We start from the raw sequence: 15,221 nt of genomic DNA, 5'->3' as shown, positions 1-15,221 counted from the left end.
CTTACTCCACTGTTTGTTCCTACGGCTTCATATTGTAAACTGGACCTTGCAATCCTGTCTCCATACTCTGAGTGGTCCCTACTGTGCAGAACCTGCAAGCTGTATTCTAAGGGAGAGGAACTAACTAATAAATCCCCATGAATCACCAACATCTGCAGTATAGACGATCTTTAGGAGAGTTATGTGGTTTTATTTTTAAGATAATCAACTGCAAGCCAGAAACAAGGGAATAAGGATTATGTTGAAAGCCATCAATTCTGGGAAAGTGTTTTTGGTTTGGTCGTGCATAGGTATAACAGCTTCCTGTCTTATTGGGTACACCCTGATTTACATTGATGTAAATCAATGTAAATATAGGTGTTAGCATCCATATGAGTTTCTATCATCTGGTTGTACTTAACATGGATGGAAATGGTGCCATGGGCTGTACAGTGTGTGAGCTCCTCAGCATGCATCTGTGCTGGTTTGGTACAGCTGAGTCACTGCATGGGATTGGGACGGCTCTGTGTATTTGTGTACAGCCTAGGTATGTGCATTTACACATGCATGTGCATTAGTGCTGAAGAGGTTGTGAAATAGATTGAATGTAAACCCCCAGGATGTGCAGCCTTTGGGGCTGGCCAAAGTAGTGAGGAGCCCCAGAGAGAATGCTGGGCTTGCCTTGCTGTGCTCTTCCAGCTGCGAGCTGTACTGGAGGCTAATCACGTGTCAGGGTGCATTAGCATTCACTCCATCACAGCACAGCCCAATTAATATTTGATTCTGGCAAATGAAGGAGGACAGAGAGATTAAATGGGGTTGCCAGCTGGGGTGGCAAGGGGGAGGCTTGCTCTTCTTTGTGCCCAGAGGAGTAGGACTAGAAGACTTTCCTGGAAGACCCATCAGGATCTCTGCTTCACAAGCAGTAGCTCTGAATGGTCTGCCCTGGTGCCTGTGGGACACAAAGCTGTCCTGTGACCAGGTGGCTCTACGGGTGGGGTATGGAGCTTTCCACAGCTGGGTTTCTGCCGACCTCTGGGCTGACAGCTGGGTGTGATTGTGGAGGTGGAGCAGAAGATTGCCTGAGCACTCTGGGGCCTAACTGTGTAGATCTAATGGAGTGGGCATGGCCAGTTAGTGCTTATAGGAAGCTGCAGCACTTGAAAGGGACCCCTTGGAAAGCTCTCTGCAGGAATGTAAATGGAGATCCAGGCCACAGAGGCCTTCGGGAGCAACTTCTGTGTCATTTACTTCATGCATTGGCAGATAGATCAGTGTCGGTGATGGCCCTCAGTGCTGCTCAGCAGGACATGTGGCTTTGCTTCCACATCGCAGGCAGGTGGAATGAGGTGGATCCTGTGCCTTTCCCTTTTTGTCAGAGCTGCCTGCAGTCCCCTCAAGGGCTGGGAGGTCCAGTGGGGTTCAGCAGGGCCACAGGAAGCTGGTCTGGGCTGCGGCTGCTTTAAGCCACCCCCAGATGTGGTTGCCCTTTCCCAGACAGGCATCATGTCACTTCCCAATTGAAAAGCCAAATGAAATTTCCAGGTGGTTTGCAGCTTTTATGACTCACTTGTTTGCTTTTCACTTACTCTTTCCTTTTTTATTTTTTAATTTATTTTTTTCTCTTTCTCTTTTCTATCTCTGTTCACTCCTGCCAGCTGCCCGCTTTGAATTTAGTTTGTATCAAGGGCAGGAGAAATTAATTTTCTGCTTCCTATTTGGTGCAGAATGGATTCTTTCCCCTCTATTCCCCTTCCCTGCCTGTTGATGGAGTAAAGAGAGATGTCTTGGAAACATTTCCATTTTAAAATCTCCTTCTGCCCTCTTGTAACTACTTGGCCTCTCTGCTGACAGTGTGGGACATACGCCAACGTAGTACTCCTTTCCTAATCCAAGAGGCGGAAAACAAGCTCTTGGGCATATTGCAGATAACCAAGTGACAGCACATCTCTCTACAAATCTAGGTCCAAAACAATAATAAAAGGAAAATAAATATTAGGACAGTTGGAGAGGGACAGGTTGTTTGAAATCATTGCTGCTGCTGAGCTCCTGAGAACTACCAGCGTACAGAGTGTCTTAGGGTTCAGTGTTGGGACAGGAGCTATGGCCAGACCCTGCTTGAAGCTAGGAGGGGAAGTGTGGCATAACAGGATAGCAGCCAGGAGGTGATAACAGTCACCTTGCAGGAGACATCTGGTAAATAGATTGTTTTAATCTGGAAATTGTGGGTTTTGTGGTGCAGATATCAAAGTTCCCTGTTAGGCATAAAAGAACTGAAAGCAACTTCCCAACAGGCCAGTATAGGCTCTATGTGTGTATATGCAGTACTTGCTGGTAGTGAGATGTGGCGTTTATGTTACCTTTTAGTGAGGAAGAATCGTTTCTCTCTACATTCTAATTATGTTCCATTAAAATGCAAATTTGGGTTTATGCATTGAAATTGTCAGTACCATTGCCATGGCAACTGGAGCTTGAGGGTGGGGAATTGGAATAGGTGGGACCATGCATCTCTCTCTGAATCCCTCTCAGATACCTCCAGGTAATTGAAATCACAGTGGCCTTCCAGGAACTGGCACTTTCCCACTAGTAAATTTGGGGCATCACTGAAGTTCTCCTTGGAGCTGTTATAACAGGGTGAGGCACCGTGTGTGTAGGTCGCTGGGTAACTCCCAGCAAAGTGGAAGAACTAGTGCACAGGTAATTCAGAAGGAGGTGAATCCTTCCCATTTCACCCCCCATGACATGCTTTTGAGGTGTCTGGCTAGGAAGGAGGAAGAGAACTCTTATGACTTCACTAACTTCCACCTGGAAGTCCTTAGGTACTGCCACACTTACTGGAAGATCTAAGTGCCATCTATACTTTTAAAACCACTCACCTCCAGTTAAACACCCGGTCTGACTGCCTGTGTTGGTGATGTCCTGCAGCAGTGAGTTACCCTGGTCAATCATCTGTGGCACAGAGTGAGTAGAATCTTCCCTATACAACCTTCCTGGGGGCCTTCTCCTTTCTCTTGTTCATTTTGTGTGGCAAGATGGTGTGACTGTGTCTTCCTCATTTACAGCTGGGACTCCTGGGGCTTTTCTCCCTCCTGTTTAAGAATCAAATGAAGGGGTTCAAGATGTTGGGTGGAAGTGAATGCTGAGAAAGACTGGGATATGACTAAGTACATTTTACAGGGGGAAAACGTGCACTTCTGTTTTGGCTGTTGACTGAAAATTTTGGTGATAAATAAAATGTGATGAGTTAATTCCCAAACTACATTGACAGCTGGGTAGGGAAGATGGGATTAATTCTGTTTTCTGTCTCCCCACCCACAAAATCAGCTGACTTCTCATCCTGGTATTGGCAAGGGATAGTTTTTCCTCTGGACTGGGAATATGATTTGCTGGTAGTAAAACCTAGATACAGTCTTATGAACTTGGTGATCCAAACTGCAGTTTTGGTTGAATATAATTGACTTGAATAGCTTGGAGACTGTTTATTGTTCACTTAACAGTGAAATAAAGGAAAAAGGAAACATTCAGAGCAGGCTGTAGTTCAGCCTGGGAAGGTCCCAGGTAAGAAAAGGTAAAGTCAGGCATTGCCCTCTGCCTCTATACAGGACAGTGGCAAACTGGAGTGTGTAGTGGGGGGCCATGAAGATGATCAACGCGTTGGAGCATGTAACGTGAGGAAATGCTGAGGGCACTGCCTTTGTTCAGCCTGGAGGAGAGCAATTTAAGGGGGGGGTCTATTTGGTAAGGTAGTGAAATGTGTGTGTAGAGAAGATGGAGGTGGACTCTTCCCAGAGGTGTGCACCAAGGACAATAGGCAGCAGAGACAGTCGCAGCAAGGGAAATTCCAACTCCATATAAAGAAAAAACATAATAATCTCAAAGCATGTGAGATGGTGGCCCAGAGAATTTTTGAGTCTGCATCCTGTGAGATACTCAAAACTCGAGCAGACGAGGCATTGAGCAACCTGCTCTGGCTTTGAAGTTAGCCCTGCTTTGAACAGAGAGATGTACCAGAGGCCTCCAGAGATACCTTTCAGAACCAGTTATTCTGTGGGCTCCTACTGGAGGCAGGTTCTGTGACTCATGGTATGATGGGGAGCCACTCTTCTCTCCACTAGGATGAATCACAGCACAAGTCATCTGTGGGCTTCTTTTGTTAGAAAATGCAGGACCTTACTGTGGACCTTCAGCTTCTGCTTTGGGGGAGTTACGTCTGTGCTGTGAGCACAAAAGTGATGGCAACAGGAGCTGGGCAGAGCTGTAGATCCCGTGAAGACAAGGAATATGTTGCTTGCTACTTCTAACCTAGGCAAGCCATTAACTTGAGGAGATCGGGCTTCCCACAAGAGACATCTGAACAGGAATGAGGGACAGGAATAAACCAGGCTATTTTACATGTCAGGATTTCTCAAGGAGTAGATAAGCAATATATGATAATGTCCTTCCCTTCTGAGTGGAGATGGTGGGGAGAAAAAAACCCAATATTTGAGTTTCTGTGTCTCAAAGGCATGGAAGTGGCCTGAAGGTACCTGAAAGCAGGGCAATGAAGAACTGATTTAGGTGGGAAAGAAGCCATTTCACCATGTTCAATATTATCATCATTAAGCTGATCAGCTTTACCAGCAAGGAAGACACTGAGAATGAGAGAGCAGATACTGTAAGGGAAGTTGAGGAACACACATTCAAAATAGCTGTGTTCTGGAGAAAACCTGCCAGTAAGTGCTTACAGAGGGAGAGACAGAAGGTGAGATGGAGACCAGAAGAGAAAGTGGAGAAGAGAAAATGACAGGAAGGAAGAGAGTGGGAGAAAAGAAAATGTCTCTCATTTCTGGAAATCTCTCTGTCCTGCTCCCCCTCCCTTCCCTCAGCTGCACAATGAGACTCAAATTCCCCCTGCACCATCCTGGTGGCATTCTGTTTCCTCTGGGATGAGCTGAGGGGGTTCAACCCAGAACCCCTGCCCCACATCCCTGCCTGCGATTCCCAGCTCTCACCCTCCTTTCTGTTTACACAGCCATGTCTTTATCTTTGGAACAGAGGGCTTGTGCCACATCTCCTTCTGTATAGGGTGCAACAGAGGTTTCCTCTCTTACTAGGCTGAGGTTTTACTAACTGGGAAGATTTAACCCTGTGTCTGCTTTGAAGGGGCTTTCCAAGCTATGGAGTAAACATCTGCTTTGCTAACATCAGTGAAAGGTGGCTTCTGTCTCATTGATTTTGGGGAAAAGCAGACCCCATTGATTTTGGAGACATAGCTGACCCCATGGAGTCCCTTGTCACCCCATGCTTCTGTAATGAGTTATGTGATGCTGTGTGAAAACAGCCAGTGAGCTGTGTCCTTGTCCTTGTCCTTGCCCAGTAGGCTGGCATTGCAAAATCTCGTGTTGGAGCTCACCTTTCCCAAACGAGGTCCTCTAGTGGCAGCCGCAGCAGAGGTGTAGCAAAGGTGTCAGAGCAAGGTGATGCTTTCCCCCAGTACGACAGGCGCTCCATCCCTCCACCTGCAAACCCAGGCTGCCTCTGCACCCACCCCCATTCCCACTGGTGGGGATGGCAACACACCCACCCTCCCACAGCCTTTCCCTCATCTTCTCTTCCCCCAGCCTGCCAGCAGCACATCCTCATGGGCCGCTTTCCTCACACCCTTAGCTGTTCTAACATATCCTCGGGGAAGGTGTAAGACTGGCTGTGGTGATGAGATTGTGATCTTTCCCTTTTTTTTGGTTTAATTGACAGTGGAGTTTCCCTTGCCATTTTCAGCAGATCTAAAAAAAAACCCCTTCATCCAATATTCAGCATCTTCCTGGAACGCGGCAGTAGCCAGCGGGGGCTGTGGATACGCACTTGCAGAGGGGATGACTCACGAGCCCTGTCTTGTTCTCGGAACCCCTGTGACTCCTTCTGCTTCTCCTTCTTCTACCTTTCTCTCTGCCAGCAGCTTGTGCTGATCGGCCTGCAGCTGCCAGCGCAGTCAGGCCTCCGGTCACAGCAGCACCAGTGGCAGAGGGGAAGAGTGCAGGAGAGAGTGCCCTGCTCCTTGCAGGCTGTGAGGACATGATGGGAAAGGAGCTTTTCGCTGGAGTATGTGGATAACTGGGGGAGGGTGCATGGAGGCTTTACACATAACGCTGGGAATGGGCTATGGGAGAAGTCTGGTTGAGAGGTCTGACTTGAAACCTCTGTACAGGAGGTTTCAAGTCAAGGGCTTTCAAATCAGGATTTGAGAGCCCCTGATTTGAAGCCTCCTGTACAGATCTCCCTCAGCTGCCCCCAGGTATCCCCCCAGTCTTCCTGCACAGCTCTTGTTTCAAGCTCTTTCCTGCTGGAACCTGAGCCAACACTGGCTCATTTTCACACACCCTCCCCTGTTGCTTGGTCGTTGACTAAATTAAATTTCAATTACTTTTTTTCTTATTAAAAACCTAGTGAAAACAGCAGCTTTTAATAGGCAGCAGCTACTTGGCCTGATGCAGTGGGGAAGGATGTGCGGGTGGTTTGGTGAGGAGGAGGCAGGGAAGGTGGCAAGTCATGGGTGGCACTTTTGTGTGGCTGTGCAGGAGGGCACAGGAGTGGGTTCCTGTCTGGGTGCCTCACTGGGATATGTGAGGTGACCTGTCCAGCTTCTTTACAAGAAGGAAGGCTAAAAGTACCAACTGGTGGTCTCTCACCTTTGGGGTTGCCCACTAGCTGTCACTTCTGGGAAGGGGAGCCATGCTACAGGGTGAAAGTGGTCTTCTTCAGGTGATCTGCTATGGGTCCCTTGAGGTTCAACATGGCCATCTAGTTTTGATACCCTTGTTCTCATGGGCTGCTGAGGGTGTAGCTTGCTTGCTTGCTAGCAGACCTGGAACAGCCTGACCATAGAGTATGAAGGTCTCCAGGAGTATATCCTTCATGGCCCCTCAGCAAACTGGCAAGCCAAGGAAAGAAAGTGAATGTCTTCACTTGCGTATCTGCCAGGACTTAGGGTGAAGAAGTGTGTCTGACTGAAGGCACACAGCATTTGGGAGCTGCCTTGCCCCTTGGATGAGCAGAACGGGAGCTGTGCAGGCAGCACAACTGTCCTGCATCCTCTGGGAACACCAGGAGTCCTGGCAAGAGCATTGCCTTGGGTCTCTGGTTTCCACTGTTGCTCAGGTTTTCTTCCTCCTGCTCTCTGCTCTTCGCTGCTCATCTCCAGGAAATGCCATGTATGACCTCAGCCATCATAGTTGTGTCAGCATTGCGGGCTGGGAGCACCTGGGGCCCTTCTCTGCTGGTGACATCTCCCGGGTGCACACTGACAGGTAGTCAGGACTCATTGTCTCTCGAAGAAACCAGGCAAATAGGCTTGTGTTTGAATCCCAGGTGCAGAGATGGTCTGCTTGTCACAGCCAATTGAGCTGCTGCTGTGCCTGGCACTGTTATTGTCTATTCTATGGGCTTCTATTCACGTTCCTTGCTTTTCCTTTTGCTGCTTTCTCCTTTCCTCCTTTCTTTCTCTCTCCGTCTCTTCCTTAAGCTGCCTCCCAGCAGAGACTGGCTATTAAGCCAGTTGTGCTGAGGCTGTGAGATGTGCACAGGCATTAGGAACAAATGACATTGTCTGGGCACTTGCCTCTGTTGCAGCAGTAGAGCAGCACAGATATCCATGAGCAGCATCGCTGTGCCAGAAAGAATGTGTGGGAACAACACATATACAAGAGGTGTAGGCAACCCTTAACTCTCTCATGAACTGTCCCTTGCATCTTGCGAGCCAGGGTGTTTGTACTTCTTAAGCTGTCAGCACATGGGCAAGTGAGTTTTTTGTATGGTCCACAAGGCCAGCAGCCACTCTGTCAGGATAAGTTACCTACAGATGGTGGGAATGGAGGAGATGCCCGGCTCCCATGTGCAGTTGTACAAAAGCCAGGGGAGGTCCAGCCCCAGCATAAACACTGTGCGAGCAGCTCTGGGTGCTCACACCTGTGGGTAAAATGTAAATAGAGGTGCAGTTGTGGTATCACCTTCTAGCATTATGGGAGCCATAGCTGGAAGGGCTGGAAGCAGTGGTGTAGAGGAAGCGCTATGGGTATGGCTGTGTCTGTCACAGTGATGAGGGCACGGAGGAGGGAGGTTCAGAAGCACTAGAATTCATATGGCTTAGAGCAGCCCCCTTTGAAGGGAGAGAAGGAGGGGAGCGAAGTCTTGGTGTAGGTTTTTTTCCCCTTGAGACGATTATTTTACTTTCATGATGGCACTTTCTCAGGTGTCTAGATTGCAAAAGGTCTGTGGTGGCATCCTTCTGTGCAGTGGTGTTGGTGGGTGCAATATGTGAGAGTGGTGAAAGTCTGGCCACTGGGCAAACATGGCATCATCCCAGAGGAGGAGGATTGAGAAGAGAAGCAGGTTATCAGAGGGACAGACTCAAATGGATTTTACAAGTTAATTTTTATCTGAAAGAAAGTCAATGTCCTTCCCAGATAGGCACTGATGACTTGGTCATGGCTGTGTTGAGAAACCCTGTTGAGGTGGCCATGGCTGGGTTGACTGCTCAGCACAGTGGTGCAGGGTGCTTGACACTGGGGAGCTGGGGAGAGGGATGTGGCTAGTGCTTAGAAACCCATGCTGGTTGCAGGCAGGGCACCCACAGACCTTTTCAAGGGGCAGCAACCTGATCTAGTTGCAGATGTCCCTGCTTATTGCAGTGGGGTTGGACTAGATGGCCTTTGAAGGTCCCTATTCTGTTATTCTATGATTCTAGGATCAGCCAAGGGGAGATCAGTCTTCATGCACCAAAAGGGGTCAATGCTTGCTTGGACTGTGTCTCACTTTACAGACTGGTTCCCCCTCACCATGACTTGACTTTCAGGGCTTTGCCAAGGAGTGGGTTAAACTTCCTCATTAATAAGCAGACAGATAAAAATCACTGGAAAAGGTAAATGAAATACTGCTTTGACACATCTGATGCAATGGGAGGGGCAAATCCTCCAGACTGGAAAGCCACTATCTCCCCAGGGTTTTAGGATATCACATTCTTGATGGAAGCAAATAGGACATGCCCAACTCCACAAGAGCGTCTGGTAATGTAGTATGGATAGAAGGTATAGGGACAGATTGGGGTCAACACAGCTTTCTGATTGTATTTTGGGAGAGAGCTGTGTGAGAGGTAGATGCTGTTTTAATCCCCAGGCTGAAGAATAAAGTGCAAGGGGTAGAGAAAAGACCTACAAGCTGCAGGGCTTCTAGTGGGGAGACTCCATGAGCAGTGAGCAGTGCAAGGGAAGAGTGAAACAACCCTGCGGGAGGGGATGATGGACTCGGGCTTTGGAGAGATCAGCAGTGCCCAATGACTGGATGCTCAGACTCTTCTTTAGCATGGACAGCACCTCCAGAGACCCATTTCCCCATGACATAGAGCAGTTTAATAACTAAAGTACAATATAATGTATTTATATAGAATATATAGAATATAAAACTAAAAGGAGAAAGGGACGTGGAAAAATCTAATAAGCACAAGTGGTTCACAGTACAGCTCCTCACCACTCGCTGATGAATACCAGCCTGACACGAGCAGCGATCGGTCCCTTCCAGGTGACTCCCCACAGTTTATATACTGGGCATGACATGCTGTGGTATGGAATACTTCTTTGGCTAGTTTGGGTCAGGTGTCCTGTCTCTGCTTCCTCCCGGCTTCCTGTACCTCTTGTCACTGGCAGAACATGAGACTTGAAAAGTCTTTGATCAGGGTAAGTGCTACTGAGCAACAACTAAAACATCAGTGTGTTATCAGCATTGTTCTCAGAGTGAAGCCAAAACACAGCACTGCACCAGCTACTAGGAAGAAAATTAACTCTATCCCAGCCAAAACCAGAACAGTATCCACCCATTATTCCATGGCATTCATGTCATGCCAGGTCTCACACTTTCCACCATCACTTTTCCTGTCTTTTGAGATACATATAGATATATACGTATATAAATATACATACATATATATATATATGCACACACAGAGATATAATTCCTGTAGTCTATAGACTGTCCCTACAAATGTTCGTTCAGTTAATTCAGTCCAGGAGTTGGGGCTCCATCTGTCACGAGTAACTCTGAGCAGGAAAGATGGATGGTGTGCCATGGTGGATTGTTGCATGCTGAAGCTTATTCTGATTCCATCACCCTGGACTTGTCCAGTTTTATCGAAGTTCGTTCTTCATTAATGTGGTGATCAACAGGGAGTCAGGTTCAGATCCTCCAATCCGGAGCAGTGGAGATGGGTGCCACGAGGTGTCCAGCACAGCGATGGGTATATGGCTGCTGTGGAAGCAATAATATCCAGTGTATACAGCATCATACAGTTCAGTGGCTATTCTCACCCAAGATTAAATCCCCTTGAGGTACCCACCAGTCTTCCCATCCTCCCACATTACCCACCAAGTGCACTCAGGTCCTTGAATGAAAGAAGTTTCAGAAGTGAGTTTGCCTTTGCCCGAGGCAGGAATAACCTAAACTGTTTTCCAAAGCAAACAGATTCTTTGGTAGTTCGTTGTACAGTGGGGCCTCCTCAGCACGTGTCACCTCCTCCTCTGGTGACATTCCAAAATCTTTGCCTTCTGGCCAGTCCATGATGACTTCTAGGATTCCTGGATGACTGGGATTTCCTGTTCAAGTTCATTATATGCTACAACATGTAGCATCAGTTGCATGATGTGTAGAGAAGACCCTGCTTTTGAGCACCCAGCCCCGTGTTCCAGCACCAGGAGGAGCTGTGCTTCAGTGCCAATCACTTCTGAAGCAGCTTGAACCCCTTCATAGGCTGCCAGTATCTCTTTTTCAGTAGAGGATAGCCAGCCTTGGATCTTCTGTATCTGACTCCAAAAGCTGAGGGGGTCAACCTCCAGTCTTCCCTGGAGCTCTCTCCAGAGGCTCCAGGTAGGACTGTTCTGCCTGGCTGTGGTTTAGAGCACAGTTTTCACATCTTGCCCTGTCCAAACTGGTCCAAGGGCTACTGCCTGAACTGTCTCATGTTTAATTTGTTCAAAAGCTTGTTGCTTATTTGAAATCATTCTTTTTCTGCATCACATGATAGAGTGGGCATACACTCAGACTGTAATTTGGGATGTGCATTCTCCAGAACCCCAAAACACCTAAGAGGACCAGGAAAGGTAGAACAGTGCTTCATTGCCTCCTCCTCTAAAGTAGCTATTCCAAAAGCCCATCAGTACCCCTATCAGTAACTTCTCTTGAGATAGTCTATGCCAGGGATGCATGGAGCCTCTGGACCAGTCACAATAGGGTGCTTTTCCCACTCCTTCCCAGTCAGGCTGATTTCAGCCTCCAGTGCAGTCAGCTATTAGGATCCCCCTGTCACTGCAGAAATATGAATGTGTTCTGACCCTTGATGGTATTAGAGTACACTGTGAACTAGTGTCTACTAGGGCTTTATACTTTTGTGGCTTTGACATGCCAGACCGTTTAATCCATACAGTCCAGTTAACCCGGTTGTCGCTCTCCTCCGCCTGGCTGGAGGCAGGGCCTCTCTATGCCTGCTCATAGGGTGCTCCATTTACTTCTTGTAAAAATGGATTAGAATTGATTACGATAGGAAGAGGTGTAAGGTCAGCCCTCCCACTCGGTCTGGGAAGCTGTCCACTGGAGACTGGAGCAATGACTCTTCTGAAAGAACCCCCATTTGTGGTTGTTTTTCCTAGCAATTCACATACCCGTGCCTCTAGGACTAAGGTAGATTTTTTCATCATACTTCCTCATGTTCTCTCCATGGTCCTGCAGGTAAAACCATGGGGTACCCAGTGGAGTGTACCTTCTATATCCTTCCTCCTGAGAGGAAGGACACTTACTGTCAATAGCTGAAATGTTGGTCTGTGCAAGTGGGGAGTAGGATCTCTCTTCTATTTGCTGTTGGAACTCCTGGAACAGTTTCTCACATCATTCAGACAGCTTTTCCACAGCTGAGATGCGAGACTGTTGGGAGGAAGAGTTCTTCTCCTTATTGCTGGAGTTGGCAAGGGAGTTCATTCACCACTGAATGGCAGTTCATTATTGCCAGTGAGTTGGCATGTGACAACGGCATACTTCGTACCAATTTCTGCCATATGACTCGTGCACTGGACGACATATTCAGGCTACTAGCTCCATTGTCCCAGTATCGGAGCAGCCAGGTGATAATGTACTTGCCAATGATGGCTGAAATCTTTTCATATATCCTGCAGCTCACTCAGGGACAGCGATCGAGAGGTTACCTCTGGTTCTGCTGCTTCCTCTGTTTGCTGTTTTGTCCCTGTGTCGACCTCTTTCACTACACAAGGTGACTTCAGTGTCCATTTCTTCTGTACAGGGGTGACTTTCAGCAGCACGGACTGGTTCTTTGGTTCAGCTGCAGTGCCTGCTGCCAAGGTTGGAGTAGTAGTCCAGCCCCTGTTGTCAGGGTTGGAGCAGATGCAGTATCTGTCGCTAGGGTTGGAGTAGCCCCAGTGCTTTTTGCTGGGACTCGAGTCACTGCAGTGCCTGTTGATGGGATTGGAGTAACTACAGTGCCTGTTTCTGGCATTGGAGTAGATGCAGTGTTTGTTGCTGTGGTTGGAATAGCTGCAGTACCTGTTGCTGGGGTTGAAGTATCTGCAGCTACTGCAGCTATCCAGCCCCAGTGACAGACACTAGTTACAGTGACTGCAGCTGGGATTGGAGTGGCTACAGCATCTGTTTGTTGCTGGGGCTGGAGTAGCTGGAGTGCCTGTTGCTGTGGTTGAAGTAATCGCAGTCACTGTGGCTGGTCAAACCCCAGTGACAGACACGAGCTGTGTTGTCTGTCTCTGGGGTTGGAGCAGCCGCTGTGTCTGTTGCTTTGCCATCAGATCCAGAGACATCTTTTTCCCCTTGTGGGTCCTGGATAGTGTTGAGCAGGGCTCAGTAGGCATGGGGCAGGCCTCAGCAGGTTGCGGTGGTTTGTCCCTCGCTGGTGGTGCCAGGACAATAGCACACCTTGTCTATGTGTTTTACTAGTTTTTCCCAGGTGTACACTTGCTCAGGGGTGAAATTCCAAAGCACTGGAGGTGCCACTGGCCTGGGTACTTGCCCATACTGACCCACACACCCTGCCACTCACGAGTGTCCAGCCTTGGAAAAGATCTTGGTGGCATTCTTAGTTGTTTAACCTTAAACAAGGCCTGAACCATATGCAGCAAGATGCTGGTTCTCAGCAAAAGGACCAGGTTGGCTTCCAGGGTATTCAAAGGATATTGAAATGATTTGAAATTCTCAAATGCTTCCTTAAATAGCCACCAGCTGGGTTGCACGATGGTGTAGATTGGTGCTAAGGTGCTGGAAGACCATCTCTGTGCGAGATAGATAGCACATGCTTCAGTTCAGTGTACTCCTTAAGGAGCATCCCGAAGATCCCCAGACACGGGCATAGCTTAGGCTGTGCAGAAGTACTATCCACGGGGTCACTGATGGAGCAGGGGCTTATTCATGACAGCAGGCACAGCTCTGCATTTCTTCAGACGGTGAGGAACAATGTGGAGCGTTATTTCCGCCACAGAGGTAACTCTGAAATACAGGTATGAATGACCATGGGTGCAGTGGGGCAGAGAAGTGAACGATGTTGGTTGCTGCAGCATGGAAGGGGGAGCAGTGCTACAGTTGTAGTTGCACTGTTGCTTATGGAAGCATAGGTGATGGCAGCTTGGGTGACTCAAGTTCGGTTTTGCCCAGGCTACCCATCAGCTGGGAGCTCTTCTAGAGTCTGTGCTGCAGCAGCCCCGGGTGGCAAAGGGGCTTTGTGGTCAGCACTGAAATTGTTTCAACGCCTTGTTTTGGGGCTTGGGATTTTGCCTGCTCAGTCAGGGGTGGAATCATCTTTGCTTGGGAGCACAGCAGGTGGTGAGATGGTGGCTGGGCCATGCCACCCACTCTGTCGGGCTGGGAGGGAAGGGGCTGGCGGCACCCGGGGCCTTCCCCATGCAGGCAGTGGCACACAGCGTCCAGCCAGCCCTTCGGCAAGGGGTGGGAGCCGCCGGGGTCAGCAGCAGCGGGGCTGGGGTCCCGCTGCACGGGTCACGGGCCGGTTCCACGGTGGGGCCTGCGCCGGGCCTGGGCTGCCCCTTGGAGCTGGTTTGGAAAGGTGAGGTGGGGTTGGTCTCTTCTCCCAGGTAACAAGTGACGGGACAAGAGGAAACGGCCTCAAACTGCACTGGGGTGGGGGGGGTCATACTGGAGATTAGGCACAATTCCTTCACAGAGAGGGTGGCCAGGCATCAGAACAGGCTGCCCAGGGCAGGGGTGGAGCCACTGCCCCTGGAAATGTTTGCAGCCTCTGCAGTTCAGTGACATGGGTTAGTGGTGGCCTTGGCAGTGCTAGGAATGGACTTGATGAGCTTAAAGGTCTTGCCCAACCTGGTTGGTTCTGTGATTCTGTGAGCAGAGAGTCTGTTTTAACATCTTGTGCTGTAACCTGCTCCTTTGATTTTGCAGGGACTTGGATGCCGTGGTGCTCTCTCCCAGGTTTTTCAGGGTAATTTCCAGCTCTGTTACCATTTCGGAGCGATGGTCACAGTGGCCCCAGCACCTTCACTCCTTGCCCCAGCACGTGGAAACTCTGGACCAAGCTCAGGAAGCACTCAGTGCAGTTGGTGCAGGTGTCCTCAGCTCTCCCCTTGCTGCTTCCTGCCCGCTGTTTGCTGCTGCCCACCACGGTGCTGTCTCTGTATGCACAGTGTTTGCTAGTGCTCGTTTGGCCGGTGCAGCACCATCTTCTTCCTTTTCTTTGGTGGGATGTTGTCCTGCTGGGAGGACTCTCGCTCCTTGGGACTGCTGGCCAGCACAGGGCATTTGGCCTGCTTGTGGCCCATCTCTCCCAATCTGGGCTCCCCCTGGCAGGAGACAAGCCCCAGCAGCAGCTGCAGGTGGGTCAGAACCACCCTGGGCTGCCTGTGCAGTGCCTCCTGCACCAGCATGGCTGTGCAGGGTGGATGGTGCCGGGGGGCAACCAGGGCACTGGCGTGGGGACTCCACAGTGGCAAGCAGGTCAGAACTGCCCTGGGCTGCCACTGGGGACTCAGCAGCGGATGTGGATTCTCCAGAGGAGTTGGCAGGGGATGCTTCCAGGGACTCTCCACAGCACTGTCGCCTGGAACCTCTGAATTCTCCTTGGAGCTGTGCACAGAGCTCTCCAGAGAGCTCTCCTCAGAAGTCTCAGAGGTGTTCAGTGGTGGCCACAGTAGGAGGTCTGCTGACACGCTGACCTTCTCCCCTGGGTCCTGCAAGTTGGA

Source organism: Lathamus discolor, chromosome 1 (genome assembly GCF_037157495.1).
Source record: "Lathamus discolor isolate bLatDis1 chromosome 1, bLatDis1.hap1, whole genome shotgun sequence".
NCBI lineage: Eukaryota > Metazoa > Chordata > Aves > Psittaciformes > Psittacidae > Lathamus > Lathamus discolor.
The sequence above is the reverse complement of the archived record's forward strand: the minus strand, read 5'-3'. Positions refer to the sequence as shown.